Below are 18,661 nucleotides of genomic sequence, written 5' to 3'. Positions count from 1 at the left end.
TCGCCGACCAGGATACCTGAATCCCTCGCTAGCCCTGTACCTACCTATCCCTTACTAGGGAACTGGATAGTGCGGACACTGGTCCCACCGCTGCACTAATACACACAAAGGAAAATAAACCAAATGGGGAAAACAACAAAACACTTATCTTTCTTTGCTGCAGTCACCGGGCAGCAGAGTACATCACCGGATTAGCTTTCAGCAGTGGCTCAACACCTCAGAGCCAGCTGCCACCTTCACCATCTTTCTCTGCTGCAGACACCGGGCAGCAGAGTTCAGCACCAGATCAGCTTTCAGCAGTGGCTCGACTCCTCAGAGCCAGCTGCTACCTTCACCATTTTCAGCAATGGCTCGACACCTAAGAGCCAGCTGCTAACTTCACCATCTTTCTCTGCTGCAAAAACCGGGCAGCAGAGTTCAGTACCAGATCAGATTTCAGCAGTGGCTAAACACCTCAGAGCCAGCTGCTAACTTCACCGTGGTTGGAATCCACCAAGCACCTGCTATAACCAACACCAGCTGATAGACCAGATGACCTTATATAGCAAAGGAGGAGTGGTCACATCAGCAGGGAAAACAACAGACATGTAATATCACCTGTGGCCACCGGGGACAAAAACCCATATTAAGGCCCCAAAGGCCTGAAAGGAAAAAAAAAGGTTTAAATGAGGGAATCCCGAATCTGACACAGATCCAAGAATTGGACTGTGACAGTACCCCTCCCCCAATGAGGGGCCTCCGACCCTCAACACCGTACTTCACTGGACCACCTACAGTGAGGACGCCTTGTTCCACCATAGATCACTTCAACAATCACCAGAAACTCCGGTTCATGGCAAGAAAGGGCAGGTGGAAATGACGTATACTCAGGAGGTACCACAAATCTCCAGAGCGCCGACCTGGGGAATGAGCTAGGCCTGTTTAAAACAAAGAGTAACTCCAGATGATAACTCACTGGCGCGAGAATGGCAGACACCCATACAAACACGTACACACTAAGGTCCAGACCTGAACGTCTATTGTCATTCACTCTCTTGCCACTAGATGGTGAACTCCTCATGGAACTGATAACAGAGGCATCCCCCTGTGTCATAACACTCACACCCCCACAAGGCTCAAAGGTAACCACTCGTCTCTGCCCCCCCCCCTCCTAAGAGGACTACGACTGAGGTGCAGCTTGTGGTGAGGGTTGTGACTTGCCCCTACTCCCTGGCAGCACCCCTGCTGCCACTACTGGACGATAAGGGGACGGGAATATTGGGGAAATATACTCTACCTAGTCGTGTTCCTCCACACAACCAGGAGGGGGTGGCTTCTTCGAAGGTGTAGAAGTTTCGACGAGAGCCCAGCGGACTAAATCATCAGTCTGCTCAATACAGGGATGTGCCCCCTCACCTTGAGGAACATCAGGCAGCACCACGGGGACACCAACTCTTCCCACCTGCCTGGGTGCATCCACGTGTATGAGCAAGTCCTGCTCCCTAGCAGGGACTACTGGGGCCAATTTGCCAGAGCCGCAATTGGAAAGGGAAAGATGATGGAAATATACTCTCCCTGGTCGTCTTCCTCCACACGACCAGGAGGGGGCGGCTTCTTCGATAGTATAGAAGTTTTGGCGTGAGCCCCGCAGACCAAATTATCAGTCTGCTCACTACAGGGACGTGCACCCCACACCTCGGGGAACAGCAGGCAGCACCACAGGGACACCAACTGTTCCCACGTGCCTGGGTGCGTCCGCGTGTATGAGCAAGTCCTGCTCCCTAGCAGGGACTACAGGGGGCATATTTGCCAAAGCCGCAAATTGGGATTCCGGTTGAGCCTGAGGGGAGGTCCCAGACCTCGACAACTGCTGCTGCTCCAACACACCGTGCAGCACCTCACTCTTCTCAGTGAGGACCAGAAGCAATTGGTCACAGGTCTATGCTTGACCCATGGCTCACCAGAGAAAATGAGTGGTTGGTTATAATCTGTCACGTGTGCCTGTCCTGTGTGACACGACCTGCAGGTCGGTAACTGAAACAACAAGACTGTCACGCATACTTGTCCTGTGTGACACGACCCGCAGGTCGATAACTGAAACAACAAGACAAAACAGGGACACCGGGGAAACAGTTACAACGGTGAGCCCTGCAATAGGGAATGGGGACATGGAGACCTCCTGCACTCCCCTGAGACAGTGTCCCTGAACACTCCTAACGTTCCCTATACAGGCTCTTCACCTGTCGCCGACCAGGATACCTGAATCCCTCGCTAGCCTTGCACCTATCCCTTATTAGGGAACTGCATAGTGCGGACACTGGTCCCACCGCTGCACTAATACACACGAAGGAAAATACACCAAATGGGGAAAACAACAAAACATCTTTCTCTGCTGCAGTCACAGGGCAGCAGAGTTCATCACCGGATTAGCTTTCAGCAGTGGCTCAACACCTCAGAGCCAGCTGCCACCTTCACTATCTTTCTCTGCTGCAGACACCAGGCAGCAGAGTTCAGCACCAGATCAGCTTTCAGCAGTGGCTCGACACCTCAGAGCCAGCTGCTACCTTCACCATCTTCAGCAGTGGCTCGACACCTAAGAGCCAGCTGCTAACTTCATAATCTTTCTCTGCTGCAAATACCGGACAGCAGAGTTCAGCACCAGATCAGCTTTCAGCAGTGGCTAAACACCTCAGAGCCAGCTGCTAACTTCACCTGGTTGGAATCCACCAAGGACCTGCTATAACCAACACCAGCTGATAGACCAGGTGACCTTATATAGCAAAGGAGGAGTGGTCACATCAGCAGGGAAAACAACAGACATGTAATAACACCTGTGGCCACCGGGGCAAAAACCCATATTAAGGCCCCAAAGGCCTGAAAGGAAAATAAAAGGTTTAAATGAGGGAATTGTTATGAATGAGTCACCATAGGAGGCAAAAACAGAAATACTAGCTAAGTCCAGAAAACCAGAGAAGTTGGCAGCTATTGGATTGCAGACCCCTGAACCTATCAACAACAACTAGCAGTAGCCGTGGGGGGTTCCTACGGAGCCCTAGACCCCTCGATCACAGCCGGAGAACTAAATAGCCTAAAGACAGAAAGGGAAATCTAAACTGTCCCAGAGCAGACCCCAAAGCAATAGGCAGCCCCCAACATATAATGACGGTGAAGCAAGATGAAAAAACACTAACACAGATAGAAAGATAGGCTGAGCAAATGATGGGGCCCAAGCTAACTAAATAGGACAGGATAGAAAAGCTGCTGTCTGCAATCCGCCAAAACCCTATCAAAACATGAGCCAACAGACTGATAGGGAAAAAAGCCCTGAAGACGCTAGGCTTCAAAAAGACTATATCAGTACTCAGGTTTCTGAAGACAGAGCAAAAAGGGAAAAAGGAATTCAGCTCACCCCAGCAGGGAATGGCAGAAATCCAGAGAAACAAGGCAAAAAAAAAAAAACAAAACACAAATGCAAATGCAAAAAGCAGAGCAGAAAACCTAGCTTTTGCGGAGCAGGAATCAGACTGGTCTCCTAGAATCCCTCAGAGAAATCACCAGCAAGGCAGAAGGGCGTCGGCTGCCTTATATCCAGTCAGCAATTCCCGTCACCCAGTCATCATCATTCTGCTCTGGTGCTTGGTAATCAGCCTCACTACCTTCCTTCACCAGAAGAGGGAGTTCATCAGACCTCAATGATGAAGGGGAAAATGAACTCACAACAGTACCTCCTCCTTGAGGAGGGCTCACCCAACCCTCATCCACGCCACCAGGGCGATCAGGGTGAGCCCGATGAAAGGCACGCAACAATCTTTTGGCATGAATATCAGAGGCAGAGACCCAGGAATTATCCTCCTGACCATAACCCTTCCACTTAACCAAATACTGGAGTCTCCGTCTAGCCAGATGGGAATCCAGTATCTTCTCCACCTCATATTCCATGTTACCTTCAACCAATACAGGGTCCGGAGGTGCCACCCCAGGAACTACTGGTTCAACAAACCTCTTCAACAAGGACTTATGAAACAGATTATGGATTTTAAATGTGACAGGAAGAGCCAACAGAAAAGAGACCAGATTAATAATCTCCAAAATCTTGTAAGGTCCAATAAATCTAGGCTTAAACTTAGGAGAAGCCACCTTCATAGCGATATTTTTTGATGATAACCAAACCATATCACCCACCTTAAACTGGGGACCAATGGTCCTATGTCGGTTGGAAAACCGCTGGGCCTTTTCCTGGGAGAGAGATAACTTATCCACCACTTGGTCCCAGATCTGGTGCATTCTCTCCACCACAGTGTCAACACCTGGGCAGGCAGAAGGCTCCACCTGCCCTGAAGAAAATCGAGGATGAAACCCAAAGTTACAAAAAAAAGGTGACATCAAAGTGGCAGAACTAGCTCTATTATTTAAAGCAAATTCGGCCAAGGGCAAAAATGAAACCCAATCATCCTGATCAGCGGAAATAAAACATCTCAAATACGACTCCAAGGTCTGGTTTGTTCGCTCCGTCTGCCCATTGGTCTGAGGGTGAAAAGCAGAGGAGAAGGACAACTGAATTCCCAGCTTGGAACAGAAAGTCCTACAAAATCTAGACACAAACTGAACTCTTCTGTCAGATACAATGTTCTCAGGAATCCCGTGTAAGCGAACCACCTGTTGCAAAAACAGGGGCACCAACTCAGAGGAAGATGGCAACTTAGGGAGTGGTACAAGATGAACCATCTTAGAGAACCTATCACAAATCACCCAAATAACAGTCATTCTCTGAGACACAGGCATATCAGAGATTAAATCCATAGAAATATGGGTCCATGGCCTCCTGGGGACCGGCAAAGGCATCAACAACCCACTAGAGCGAGAACAAGGTTTAGACCGGGAGCAAGTCCCACAGGACTGCACAAAATTCCTGACATCACGAGACAAGGCAGGCCACCAAAAAGACCGACTCACCAGATCTCTAGTACCAAAAATACCTGGATGACCAGCCAATGCAGAGCAATGAACTTCAGACATCACTCTCTTCTTCCACTGGTCAGGAACATACAACTTTCCACTGGGACAACGCTCAGGTTTGTCCTCCTGGAACTCTTCCAGAGCACGTCTCAAATCGGGCGAGATGGCAGAAAGAACTATCCCTTCGCCTAAGATGGTAGCAGGCTTGGTCACCACAGGAGGATCAGCAAAGAAGCTCCTAGAGAGAGCGTCAGCCTTGACATTCTTAGTGCCAGGAAGAAAAGAGACCACAAAATCAAAACGTGTAAAAAACAAAGCCCACCTAGCCTGTCTAGGGTTCAAGCATTTGGCCGACTCCAGGTAAATCAAATTCTTGTGGTCAGTGAGGACCACGACTTGATGTTTAGCTCCCTCCAACCAATGTCTCCACTCCTCAAATGCCCATTTCATGGCTAACAGTTCCCGATTCCCCACATCATAGTTACGTTCAGATGGGGAGAACTTTCGGGAAAAGAAAGCACAGGGATTCATTTTAGATGTTACAGGATCCTTTTGTGACAAAACAGCTCCTGCACCAATCTCAGAAGCGTCCACCTCTACCTGGAACGGGAGTGAGACATCAGGTTGCCGCGAAACCGGGGCAGAAGTGAATCTTCGCTTCAGCTCCTGAAAGGAAGAAACAGCCTCCGGAGACCAATTCAACACATCAGCACCCTTCTTAGTCAGATCAGTCAATGGCTTGGCAATACTAGAAAATTTTGCTATAAATTTCCGATAAAAATTAGCAAAACCCAAAAACTTCTGGAGGGCCTTCAAAGAAGTGGGCTGAACCCAATCATAAATGGCCTGTACCTTGGCCGGGTCCATTTCAATAGTTGACGGAGACAAAATAAATCCCAAAAATGAAATCCTCTGTACCCCAAAAAGCCATTTCGATCCTTTGACATACAGGGAATTCTCCCTCAAGATCCGGAACACAGTCCGAACATGTTCCACATGAGAATCCCAATCCTTGGAGAAGATCAAAATATCATCCAGATAGATAATCAAAAATTTATCCACAAAGTCTCGGAAAATGTCGTTCATGAAGCACTGGAAGACAGAAGGGGCATTAGTGAGCCCAAAAGGCATCACCAGGTACTCAAAATGTCCCTCCGGAGTATTAAACGCCGTCTTCCATTCATCCCCATGCTTAATGCGGATAAGATTATACGCCCCCCTGTGGTCAAGCTTGGTAAACCAGCAAGGACCTTTAACTCTGAAGAATAGATCAGAAATCAGGGGTAACGGATACTGATATTTAATAGTAATTTTGTTGAGGGCACGATAATCAATACAAGGCCTTAATGAACTATCCTTTTTGGCCACGAAAAAAAACCCAGCACCTAAGGGTGAAGAGGATAGTCTAATATAACCCTTCTCCAACGCCTCCTTAATATAGCATCGCATAGCCTCGTGCTCGGGTACAGATAAATTGAAGAGCCGACCCTTGGGAAATTTACACCCCGGGCTCAGTTCAATTGCACATTCATAACTCCTATGAGGAGGCAAAGACGCAGACTCATTCTCACTAAATACATCATAAAAGTCCGCCAAATAGTCAGGAACATCATGCGACTGAGGAGAGGTGGAAAAAACCGGAGCCTCACTAAGGGTACACCGACAACCCCAACTCACCACAGACACAGATTTCCAATCCAAAACTGGATTATGAATTTGCAACCAGGGAAACCCCAGAACAATGGTATCATGCAAATTATGCAACACCAAAAATCTGCAATTTTCTTGATGGTCTGGGGCGACCCGCATTACCACCTGGGTCCAAAACTGAGGTTTATTTTTCGCCAAAGGAGTAGCATCAATCCCCCTCAAAGGGATAGGCATCCGCAGAGGTGTCATAGGAAATCCACAACGTTTAGCAAAATCCAAGTCCATTAGGTTCAGGGCTGCTCCCGAATCCACAAAAGCCTTGGCAGAAAATGTGGACAGGGAGCAGATCAGAGTAATTGCCAGATGAAACTTAGGTTGAACACCACCCACAGAAAACGTGTGTGCAAAACGTTTCTCTCGTTTAGGACAGACAGAAATAATATGCGAAGCATCTCCACAAAAAAAACACAGCTTATTACGCCTTCTGAACTCCTGACGTTGCTCCCTGGACAAAACTCTATCACATTGCATAGGTTCAGACACCTGTTCAACAGGTGGCAACACCTCTCGTGCAGTCCTGCGTTCACGTAAACGCCGATCAACCTGAATGGCTAATGACATAGAATCGTCAAGACCAGAGGGAACAGGAAATCCCACCATAGTATCTTTTACGGCTTCTGACAAACCCTTCCGAAAGAGAGCTGCCAAGGCATTATCATTCCAGGTAGTAAGGACCGCCCACTTTTGGAATTTTTGACAGTACAATTCTGCAGAATCTCGACCCTGGCTCAATGCCAACAGGGTCTTTTCAGCCTGATCAATAGCATTAGGTTCGTCATACAACAACCCCAAGTCTTGAAAAAATACATTCACATTAGTCAGAATAGGATCATCTGGTTTCAAAGAAAACGCCCAATCCTGGGGATCGCCACGCAGCAAAGAGATGACAATTTTAACCTGCTGCGCGGAGCTCCCTGACAAGTTAGGCTTCAAGGCAAAAAATAATTTACAATTATTTTTGAAATTCAAAAATTTAGACCGATCCCCAAAAAACACATCAGGAGTAGGGATCTTTGGTTCAGCAGCATGTGAATAAGCAAGGTAGGCAGAAATTCCCTGCACTTCCGCAGCGAGCTGCTCCACACAATCAGACAATTGCTTTATCTCCATTGAGAGAAAAAAACAATTCCCCCTACGGCCTCAGAGATATAGAGGAAAAAATATACACACTTTTTTTTTTATTTACAATTCTTTCCTGCTATTGAGTACCCTAGGATCTGCGGTATGGCTGGTGATTCTGTTATGAATGAGTCACCGTAGGAGGCAAAAACAGGAATACTAGCTAAGTCCAGAAAACCAGAGAAGTTGGCAGCTATCGGATTGCAGACCACTGAACCTATCAACAACAATTAGCAGTAGCTGTGGGGGGTTCCTACGGAGCCCTAGACCCCTCGATCACAGCCGGAGAACTAAATAGCCTAAAGACAGAAAGGGAAATCTAAACTGCCCCAGAGCAGACCCCAAAGCAATAGGCATCCCCCAACATATAATGACGGTGAAGCAAGATGAAAAAACACTAAGACAGATAGAAAGATAGGCTGAGCAAATGATGGGGCCCAAGCTAACTAAATAGGACAGGATAGAAAAGCTGCTGTCTGCAATCCGCCAAAACCCTATCAAAACATGAGCCAACAGACTGATAGGGAAAAGAGCCCTGAAGACGCTAGGCTTCAAAAAGACTATATCAGTACTCATGTATTTTCTGAAGACAGAGCAAAAAGGCAAAAAGGAATTCAGCTCACCCCAGCAGGGAATGGCAGAAATCCAGAGAAACAAGGCAAAAAAAAAACAAAACACAAATGCAAAAAGCAGAGCAGAAAACTTAGCTTTTGAGGAGAAGGAATCAGACTGGTCTCCTAGAATCCCTCAGAGAAATCACCAGCAAGTCAGAAGGGCGTCGGCTGCCTTATATCCAGTCAGCAATTCCCGTCACCCAGTCATCATCATTCTGCTCAGGTGCTTGGTAATCAGCCTCACTACCTTCCTTCACCAGAAGAGGGAGTTCATCAGACCTCAATGGTGAAGGGGAAAATGAACTCACAACAGGGAATCCCGAATCTGACACAGATCCAAGAATTGGACTGTGACACCCATGGGCTGTTTTAACTTAGTTTGGTGATGCAGTTGTTTGCCGTATAGCATATACAGGAAAACCAGATGGTTTCAGAGTGTTCAACCTCTACAAGATGCGTGACCAAAGGGAAGAGGGCTAGAGCCTAAAAGTGGAATTATTAGTGTTAAAGAGCAGAACAGCTCTTTTGTTAAAACACATAGAGCTTAAAGTGTAAAGTCTGTGCTTCCTGATCCCATCCTTGCCACACTGAAAATGGCTGGAAATACCTGCTCAGACAATCGCTGACTTGGGTAGTGATTGAAGGAGCAGACATTTTTCAGCAACTTCTGTTGTATCATGGATACCACAGACCACCAAAGGCCAGGTGAGTGCAGGAAAGAGACTTGTAGAGAATAGGTGATGATGACTATTCTTTCTTTTGTTTACTTCTATGCTGTCTGAGGCATTTTATCAATAGATAATTTACATTTCATTGAAAACTCTTTAATATGTGTCAGGACAGGTGCAGACGGAGGTTTATTCTCTCATCCAAGAGATTATGCAAATGACACTCTGATCAGTCTAAGCATAGTGTGACTAACATAGAAAAATAAAAAAAAACACATACCATAAGGATACAGCCTTCCCAAAACCTGTCCGATAACAAATGTACTAGTAGGATGCAGCAGGCCTCCACTAATAATGGCAGGGGCAGCACAGGTGCAAACTATTGATAACAACAGCCACCCACACACCTAGCAAATTATGGAGGGGTAGGCTGCCTGTCATGATCCATGCTGGATCATGACAGATAAAAAGCACTAGTAACCTTTTTTTTTTCCTTTGAGCTGTTTGCTCAAGGTTGGCTTTGCCCCCGGTGGCCATTAGGGTTATTACACAGTGGTGTCTTTTGTTCTAGTTTGCCCCGGTGGTGGTTAGTGTTATTGCACATGATAATGAAGCAGGTGTGATTCCTTGGGTCCTGCCTATAAAGGTGTAGCAGGTGGTTTCACTCAATGTTGGTGATATTGCTCATTTCCAACCAAGTCTGGTGGAGGAAGGAACTACAGAGAGGAGTTCCTAGCAGCTCAGGCAGAGCTCTGGTGTAGTAGCTTCAGGTGGAAGCTGAATTCTGGTGGTGGACTCTGTTGCTGGGAGCAAGAGCAACAGAGCAAAGCTTAGTGGTGTTACCCCTGTTTTGTAACTTTCCTTTTGTGTGTTTCAGTGCAGTGGTGGGATTAGTTTCTGCACCGTCCATTTCACTAGAAAGGGCTAGGTGCAGGGCGAGCTAGGGTTTTTAGGTTCCTGATCAGTGCCCGGTGCGGAACTGGCCTAGGGATAGTTAGGAGTGTAGAGACACTGACTCAGGGGAGTGCAGGAGGTCTCCACGTCCCTGTTCCCTATCGCAGGGCCCTCCATTGTATCACTTTCCCTGGTGTTTCCCTTTATTATTTAAATTCGCCCTGCTGGAGGCGGTGTATCCAGTTATACGTGTAATTCTGAAATTCGCCTGCTGGAGGCGGTGTATCCGGCTGCACGTTATATTATTTAAATTCACCCTGCTGGAGGCGGTGTATCCAGGGTCACGTGTGCCATAGAAATTCGCCCTGCTGGAGGCGGTGTGTCCAGTCACACGTTGACCATCACATTATCACCAACCATACATTTTCTGCTGAGCCATGGACCCAATGCAGACCTTTGCCCAAATGCTGCAAATGTTTACGGATGAGATTAAGGGGCTGTGCGGTGAGTTGGTGCAGCAACTGCAGCTGTTGGTGGGCTTTGAGGGCTTGGTTCAGGAACAGGCTCAGCCAGAACCCAAGCTATCCCTCCCTGACAGGTTTTCTGGAGGGAGAGATCAATTCCTGGTATTTCAGCAAGCCTGCAAATTATATTTCAGGCTGTGTCCTCGTTCATCAGGAAGTGAAGAGCAACGGGTGGGAATCATTATGTCCCTTCTTAAGGGTGGTCCCCAATCCTAGGCCTTCTCCCTTCCGGACGACTCACCATCGTTAGAGTCCGTGGATGAGTTTTTTGCGGCTTTGGCGCTAGTGTATGGGGATCCTCTGTAGTCTTCGCTAGGGAGGAGGACCCACCAGTGCGGATGGAGGAACCCAAGCAGCCCGGTGTTGTTGGTACAAAAAAGGGGTTGTCTGCGGTTCGCTGTGGTGGGGGGGTATGCTTTTCCTGTGGGAAGCCGGGCCATTTCATGAGAGCCTGCCCAGTGTGTGCCAAGTCTCCAGATGAACCTATGCAAGTAGGAGGAGCTAGTTTGTGTTCAGGCCTGCCTACGGTTCAGGGTGTGGTGGAGGCATGTTTTTTCTGTGGGCAGACTGGTCATGTCCTGAAGGCTTGCCCAACATGCGCCAAATTATTTGTACCATCTCAGAAGCCGCATCCCCCTGGCCGCTTGGAGGGAGGCGACCAGGGAGTGTATTTTGCCCTCCCAAGGTACTATGTCAGCAGAGGTGTTGGCTGGTGGGGTACCGGAGGTGATACCGGTGCTTGTGGACAGCGGAGCATGAGTCAGTCTGGTGGATGCTCGCTTTGTCCAGACTCATGACCTGAGGTGAAGGACGCTAGCCCAACCTATAAGCGTCCAGGCCATAAACTCTGTTCCACTGAGCCAGGGGAGCTTGACCCAAGTCGTAGAAAATATCCATCTACGTATAGGACATCATGAGGAGTCCTTGTCATGCTTCGTCTTGGAGGGAATGCCAGTGCCTATCGTTTTAGGCCTCCCTTGGCTGAAAAAACAAAACCCGGTAATAGATTGGTGGGCGAGGGAAGTGGTCAGATGGGGCAGTCGTGTGAGGGCTGCTGCCTAGGGACTACTGTCTCTGCCGTCTCTCTTCAACTGACCCCTTTCTCTCCAGTGAGAGCAGCAGAGGTGCTTCAGGAGAGTAGGGGCTAGTCTCAACCCTCGCCTTTAGCCAGCCCTGGGAGGCGCAGACCTCGTGGTGGAAGGGGTTGGAGGGTGGTGTACCCCGTAGTGAATTGCGGAAGTGTGAGTGTGGTGACACAGGGGGAATGCCTCTGTTGTCAGTTTCAGAAAGAGTTCACCGTATTGTGACAAACGAATGTGTGGCAATAAACGTTCAGGTCCGGACCTGTGTGTGAACGAGCATGTATGAGTGGCCACCAAAAAACATCCAGTGGAAGTGTGTTGCGGAGTCTTACCAGCTCGAGTTAACCCCAAACATACACATACACAACTCGTTCCCCAGGTCGGCGCTTCGGAGATGTGTGTTGCCTCCAGAACATACATTGCCAATACCAGCGGTGCTCGTTTGTCATCAACCTGACGTGCAGGTAGTTGCAGGGTTGAACCAGGATCTGGGCATCCCCTCTGTAGGTGGTTTCCTGATGAGGAGCGGTCTTGAGGGTCCAGAGGCCCCTCATTAAGGGAGGGTACTGTCATGATCCATGCTGGATCATGACAGATAAAAAGCACTAGTAACCTTTTTTTTTTCCTTTGAGCTGTTTGCTCAGGGTTGGTTTTGCCCCTAGTGGCCATTAGGGTTATTACACAGTGGTGTCTTTTGTTCTAGTTTGTCCCCGGTGGTGGTTAGTGTTATTGCACATGATAATGAAGCAGGTGTGATTCCTTGGGTCCTGCCTATAAAGGTGTAGCAGGTGGTTTCACTCACTGTTGGTGATATTGATCATTTCCAACCAAGTCTGGTGGAGGAAGGAACTATAGAGAAGAGTACCTGGCAGCTCAGGCAGAGCTCTGGTGTAGTAGCTTCAGGTGGAAGCTGAATTCTGGTGGTGGACTCTGTTGCTGGGAGCAAGAGCACCAGAGCAAAGCTAAGTGGTGTTACCCCAGTTTTGTAACTTTCCTTTTGTGTGTTTCAGTGCAGTGGTGGGATTAGTTTCTGCACCGTCCATTTCAACAGAAAGGGCTAGGTGCAGGACGAGCTAGGGTTTTTAGGTTCCTGATCGGCGCCCGGTGCGGAACCGGCCTAGGGATCGTTAGTGTAGAGACACTGACTCAGGGGAGTGCAGGAGGTCTCCACGTCCCTGTTCCCTATCGCAGGGCCCTCCATTGTATCACTTTCCCTGGTGTTTCCCTTTATTATTTAAATTCGCTCTGCTGGAGGCGATGTATCCAGTTATACGTGTAATTCTGAAATTCGCCTGCTGGAGGCGGTGTATCCGGCTGCACGTTATATTATATAAATTCACCCTGCTGGAGGCGGTGTATCCAGGGTCATGTGTGCCATAGAAATTCGCCCAGCTGGAGGCGGTGTGTCCAGTCACACGTTGACCATCACACTGCCTAGTAGAAAAATTGCACACAAATAGAGCTTGAGTAGAACGCCAGTCACACAGGTATGTGTGTTGCAAAGTGTCTGGCTAACAGCCTATTGATAGCGCCCATAGTATTAGCAGGCGGGCTGCCCAGCACTATATATATGCGCCCCACAAAGACAGACGCCTCAGTGCATCAAGCCAATATAAAGGGGCCTATCTGCATCCTGCAAAAATGATAAAAAGTGCAATAAAAGATGAAAAAAATAATGCATATGATAAATACATTAAAAGAGGTATTGGATAATATTTTAGCCAAAATAGATAAGCTCGCAACCCAACATCAAGGATCCTCATGCTTGCGAGTCCTACCACTAATTTCAAAAAACAGCTAACAGAAAAATTTAAAAAAAAACACATACCATAAGGAAACAGCCTTCTCAAAACCTGCCTTTATCAGTGGGGGCCTCCTGCATACTGCTAGTGCATTTGTTATCAGACAGATTTTGGGAAGTCTGTCTCTAAGCATAGTGTCATCTGATTCACTCGGATAATTTCTCTGTCTTCTCCAATGTATCAATGCATAGAAATCGGGCTACACTCACATGTCATTTGAGTGCAGTCCAATGTTTTCCATGGACTCATTGACTTGCATAATCAAGTGAGATCTGAATCTGATCAAAATCGGACATGTCCACGGCCCCATAGCATAACATTGGTCAGGGTGCGATCTGATGTTTTGTTGGATCACACTCAGACTGAAAATACAGTACGCCCGTCTGCACCTGTCCTAATAGTTATTCAAATAATTGGAAGAGTTTAACCAAATCCCCAACAACATAAAATATAAAGACAATGTGATTAGTCCATGTGGAAAGCTTTGTTCCAGTCGGTAACAACTGATTGGTGGGGTTTCCGGATGTTCACCCCACCAATGAGATATTGGTGGCATGTCCTGGTTACGACATCAATAAAATGGTAGTGAACTGGTTCCTGTATTTTGGTCATACAGTGAAACCACTTTGCAGTACAAAATGGTCTTCTATTTGGGGCTGGTCATTTCAATGGAGAGGCTAATAGTTATAGAAGATAGAGGAATTTAAAACCATTTGTAGGAAAATCTAGTCTAGATGGGGGTGACCGTCTCAAAGAGATGATTTTTTTACAGGTGCACTAATAAGCTCCTCAATAGAGAACACATATGAATCTTGGGGTGTTGCGGCTTTATAATATATTTTTAATTATGGAAGACTGCTTTTTTCATTCACAAATTACCGAACAATCAATCCAGTCCTAGCATTTATAAGAAATAAAGAAAAGATAAATGCTAATATAAATGTGCTGTTTTAAAAAGTTCTTATCATTTTTACACATCACCATTATATTTTACTGCATTTTGTATTTTATTGCTTTGTCATTTCCATACAATAGTACTGTATGTAATGGATACCTGATCAACGAGAGAGAGGGTCAATACAGTGCTGGTTCTGTACCATAGTCTCTAGAATTACATAAGTGCAAAGGCATGAAGTGACTTTTCTAAATACAGTAAACTTTATAAAAATATGACGGTCATGCAGGCATTTTTTAATTATTTTATTTTCTGGGTATTAGTGCCAAGAGATCTGTCCCTGGGTAGTAAGGCTATCAAAGCTGTCCTGGGTAGTAGATTTAAGAATTCTGTTCCTGTGTAGTAAGGCCAAGAGAGTTGCCTTAGGTACTAGGGCTAAGAGTGCTGTTCCTGGTAGAGCTGTCCCAGAGTAGTAGGGCTAAGAAGCTGTTTCTGAGTAGTAGGGCTAAGAGTGCTGTTCCTGGGTACTAGGGCTATAAAAGAGCTAGCCCAAGGTAGTAGGGCTAAGAAAGCTGTCCCTGGGTTGTAGGGCTAAGAGAGCTGTCCATGGATAGTAGGGCTATAAGCCAGCTGTCCCCAAGTAGCAGGGCTATAGAGAGTTGTCTTTGTGTAGTAGGGCTATAAGAGAGCTGTACCTGGGTAATAGTGCTATAAGCCAGCTATCCCCAAGTAGCAGGCTATTGAGAGCTGTCCTAGGTAGTAGGGCTATAACAGAGCTATCCACGAGTAGCAGGGCTATAAAAGAGCTATCCTGGGTAGTAGGGCTATAGAGAGCTTTCCTGAGTAGTAGGGCTATAAGAGAGCTGTCTGTGTAGTAGGGGCTATAAGACAGCTGTCTTCAAGCAGCAGGGCTATAAAAGAGCTATTCTGGGTAATGGTTCTATAAGAGACTTGTCTCTGGGTAGTAGGGCTATAAGAGCACTGTCCCTGGGCACTAGTGCTAAGAGAGCAGTCTCTGTGTATTAGGGCTAAGAGATGCTGGAATATGTTTGGTGCAACAAATCCATTCACGTCTATGAGTGTTTAGCTGCTAGATTTGTATTCTGTTCATAAAGTCAGAACAAAAAAACTCCCAGAGGCTCACACAGGGAGAGCATGTGACTGTTTTTCCTGTGTCTGAGAGAAGCAGCCTGCCGTAGATGCTGCACAGATAGAGACACACATATGATTTATTCCTGATCTATTAAGCTTATCATATATTGTTCCTGATTGTTCCTGAATAAAGAAGCTCTGTTGTCACAAGCTTGGAGAGTATCCTGAATAATCCGCTGCCAACAAGAGAGCTGTCCCTGGGTAGTAGAGCTAAGAGAGCTGTCCCTAGGTTTTTGGGCTAAGAAAGCTGTTCCTGTGTAGTAAAGTTAGAGTTGTCCCTGTGTAAGAGGGCTAAGAAAGCTGTTAATTGTACAGTGCCGAAGAAACATTGGGTAGATGATGCCACTGTTACCTGTACAGTGTGGGGGAAATATTGGGTAGATGATGCCTGCCCAATATAACCTGAATTATCCCTCCTCTGATGTCTGCTATATTCACACATACACATGTACTATGATGTGGTAAAGCTGGCTACATATATTTGTAATTATTAGCATTTGCAGATGTGTATAGATTAATTTAGAAGAGTATATCAGGGTCAGACTGGGTTGTCTGGGGCTCACCAGGGTAATGGACTCTAGGGGCCCACCCTACAGCTAATTTCAAATGGATCGCCCTCGCACCCTCGGCGGCGGGGTACTCGGAGCCGTGCCCGTGGGTTTCAATGGGAGATGTCACGGCAGCTGTGACCCGGTCCGTGGCCCTGAGCATCCATTGTAAAAGGGAAGATGTTGAACGTGTGGATGATGATTAAAGTTTATAAGTGTAGGATTCGTGACGCCACCTGTGGTGTTCGGCAATGAAGATGTTAAGCCGACGCTGAAGACAGATCCTCTGGGACAGATGGTGTGGTGCAGCAATGATGTTGTGGCCCTCCACAGGTAGGTCTGTAGTCCCAGGGCAGTGTAGATGAAGAGAGAGCGAGGGGACGAAGATGGTGCAGTGTTAGGCACAGCGATGTAGCAGTGCTGAGTGTGTTGGCACAGGAATAAGTGGAGGACACCAGGGCATGTAGTTCCAAAGCTTTACTCATAGTCTGTTGTGCATACAGGAGCCCGCATCCATGTCGTGTCCTCCAGGGCAGGAGCTCAGGCAAATTCCAGGCAAGATGAAGTACTCCGTTCCAACACTCCGCCAACATGTGCCTTTCCTGAACGTCTCCCTTCTAGCGCCTATTTGAAGTACTCACAGTACTGAGTTACACTGGAGTTCCTCCTTTCTGATGTTCTTAGAACTCTACTTGTACAGCAGACAGCTGTAGCCTGCTTCGGGGACTCCTTGCTACTAAGTCCCGGCTCACTCTCATTGCTGTTGTGCCCCCAAGTCTTGTGTGGGAATAAAGTGGTGACAACGTCTATTCCTCCGGTGTCAGCTGCAGGACCATTAGTCTCCATACAACCTCGGGGACCGGACCCCGGCCATGCGCTGAGAACTTGAGGAAGGGCTCTGCTCTAACCCTAATCCTTAGTTCTCTTCTTCTCCTTACGTTCCGTACAAAACTATCTTTCTTATGGAGAATTAGGCTTTCTGAAAATCTCTCTCCTGTGCCAGCAGACTCAGGTCACTGAAGTCTGCTGCAGCACTTCCTTCCATCCATCCCACTCAGGGGATCTTCTCTCACAGACTGACCTAGTCAGACTGACCTAGTCCTAATGATCTCCCACTCTCTAGTGTAGACTAAGCTCCACCCACCTCCCAGCACTCTTCGTGTTCCAAGCAGGGAGCCACCAAAGGTGCTTTGCTACACTACTATGTTGTGTGGGATGCAGGTGTTGGAGTGTGGTCAGGAGGAGGTGCAGTACTTCTGTGGAAACTGAACCCTAAAGGGCGCCACACAAATATCTGTAAGTCATTATCCTCATTATAGAGAAGCATCGGCTGTAAAACACAGGCGGCTCCTGCACATCTACTGTGCACCCCCATAACCGGGATGTATAATTATGGTAGTTTACATTAATGGGGTTCTTTGGTTGAAACAAGTTATCACCGATCCCTGGGCTCCACAGGATAGGTGATCGCTTTGGTCCGACCATTAGAAACTGCACCGACTAGAAGAATGGCAAAGTTTTATAGTTGATAGGACACTTACCGTATATACTCGAATATAAGCCACGATTTTCAGCCCATTTTTTTTGGCTGAAAGTCCCCCTCAAGGCTTATATTCGAGTCATATACCTGGGGGTCGGCGGGGGAGGGGGAGCAGGGGTGTCACAGATCATATTTACGCCCCGGGTGCGGTCTCTGCAGCCCCCCACTTCTCCACGGTCTCCCTTCCTTCCTTCAGCGGTCACATGTTACCGCTCATTAAACTCATGAATATGCGCATATTTATGAGTTTAATGAGTGGTACCACGTGACCGCTGAAGGCAGGAAGGCAGACCGTGGGAGAACGGGACTGCAGAGACCGAGCCAGGACGGGGTAAGTATAGGCTATATTCACCTGTCCCCGGTCCATTGGTGCTTCCTGCTGTCTAATGTGTCCTCTTGTCAGTGACATTCAGACAGCAGAGGGTGCAGTGATGTGGTTAGTGTGCGCCGTGCCCTCTGCTGCCTGAACGGCACTGACAGATGACGTGGCAGACAGCGGCGGCCTGCGAGCAGCGATGGACACAGGACAGGTGAATGTCTCAGGTGCCGGGTCCTGAGGCAGCAGCGACACCGGCACCTGGCACCCAGCGACAGAGAGGTGAGTATGTAATTTTTTTTGTTTTATTTGCAGCAGCAGCAGCGACAGCATATGGGGCATGATATATGGAGCATTTTATGGGGGCAGCATATGGGGGCATGATATATAGAGCAGCATATGGGGGCATAATATATGGGGGCAGCATATGGGGACAACATATGGGGGCATGATATATGGAGCATCTTATGGGGCAGCATATGGGGGCATAATATATGGAGCAGCATATGGGGGCATAATCTATGGAGCAGCATATGGGGGTATAATGTATGGAGCATCTTATGGGGGCAGCATATGGGGGCATGATATATAGAGCAGCATATGGGGGCATAATATATGGGGGCAGCATATGGGGACAACATATGGGGGCATGATATATGGAGCATCTTATGGGGCAGCATATGGGGGCATAATATATGGAGCAGCATATGGGGGCATAATCTATGGAGCAGCATATGGGGGTATAATGTATGGAGCATCTTATGGGGGCAGCATATGGGGGCATGATATATGGAGCAGCATATGGGGCATGATATATGGAGCAGCATATGGGGGCATGATATGTGGAGCAGCATATGGGGAC

This window comes from Dendrobates tinctorius, unplaced genomic scaffold, assembly GCF_039654945.1.
Source record: "Dendrobates tinctorius isolate UK_male_01 unplaced genomic scaffold, ASM3965494v1 ptg000177l, whole genome shotgun sequence".
NCBI lineage: Eukaryota > Metazoa > Chordata > Amphibia > Anura > Dendrobatidae > Dendrobates > Dendrobates tinctorius.
The sequence above is the reverse complement of the archived record's forward strand: the minus strand, read 5'-3'. Positions refer to the sequence as shown.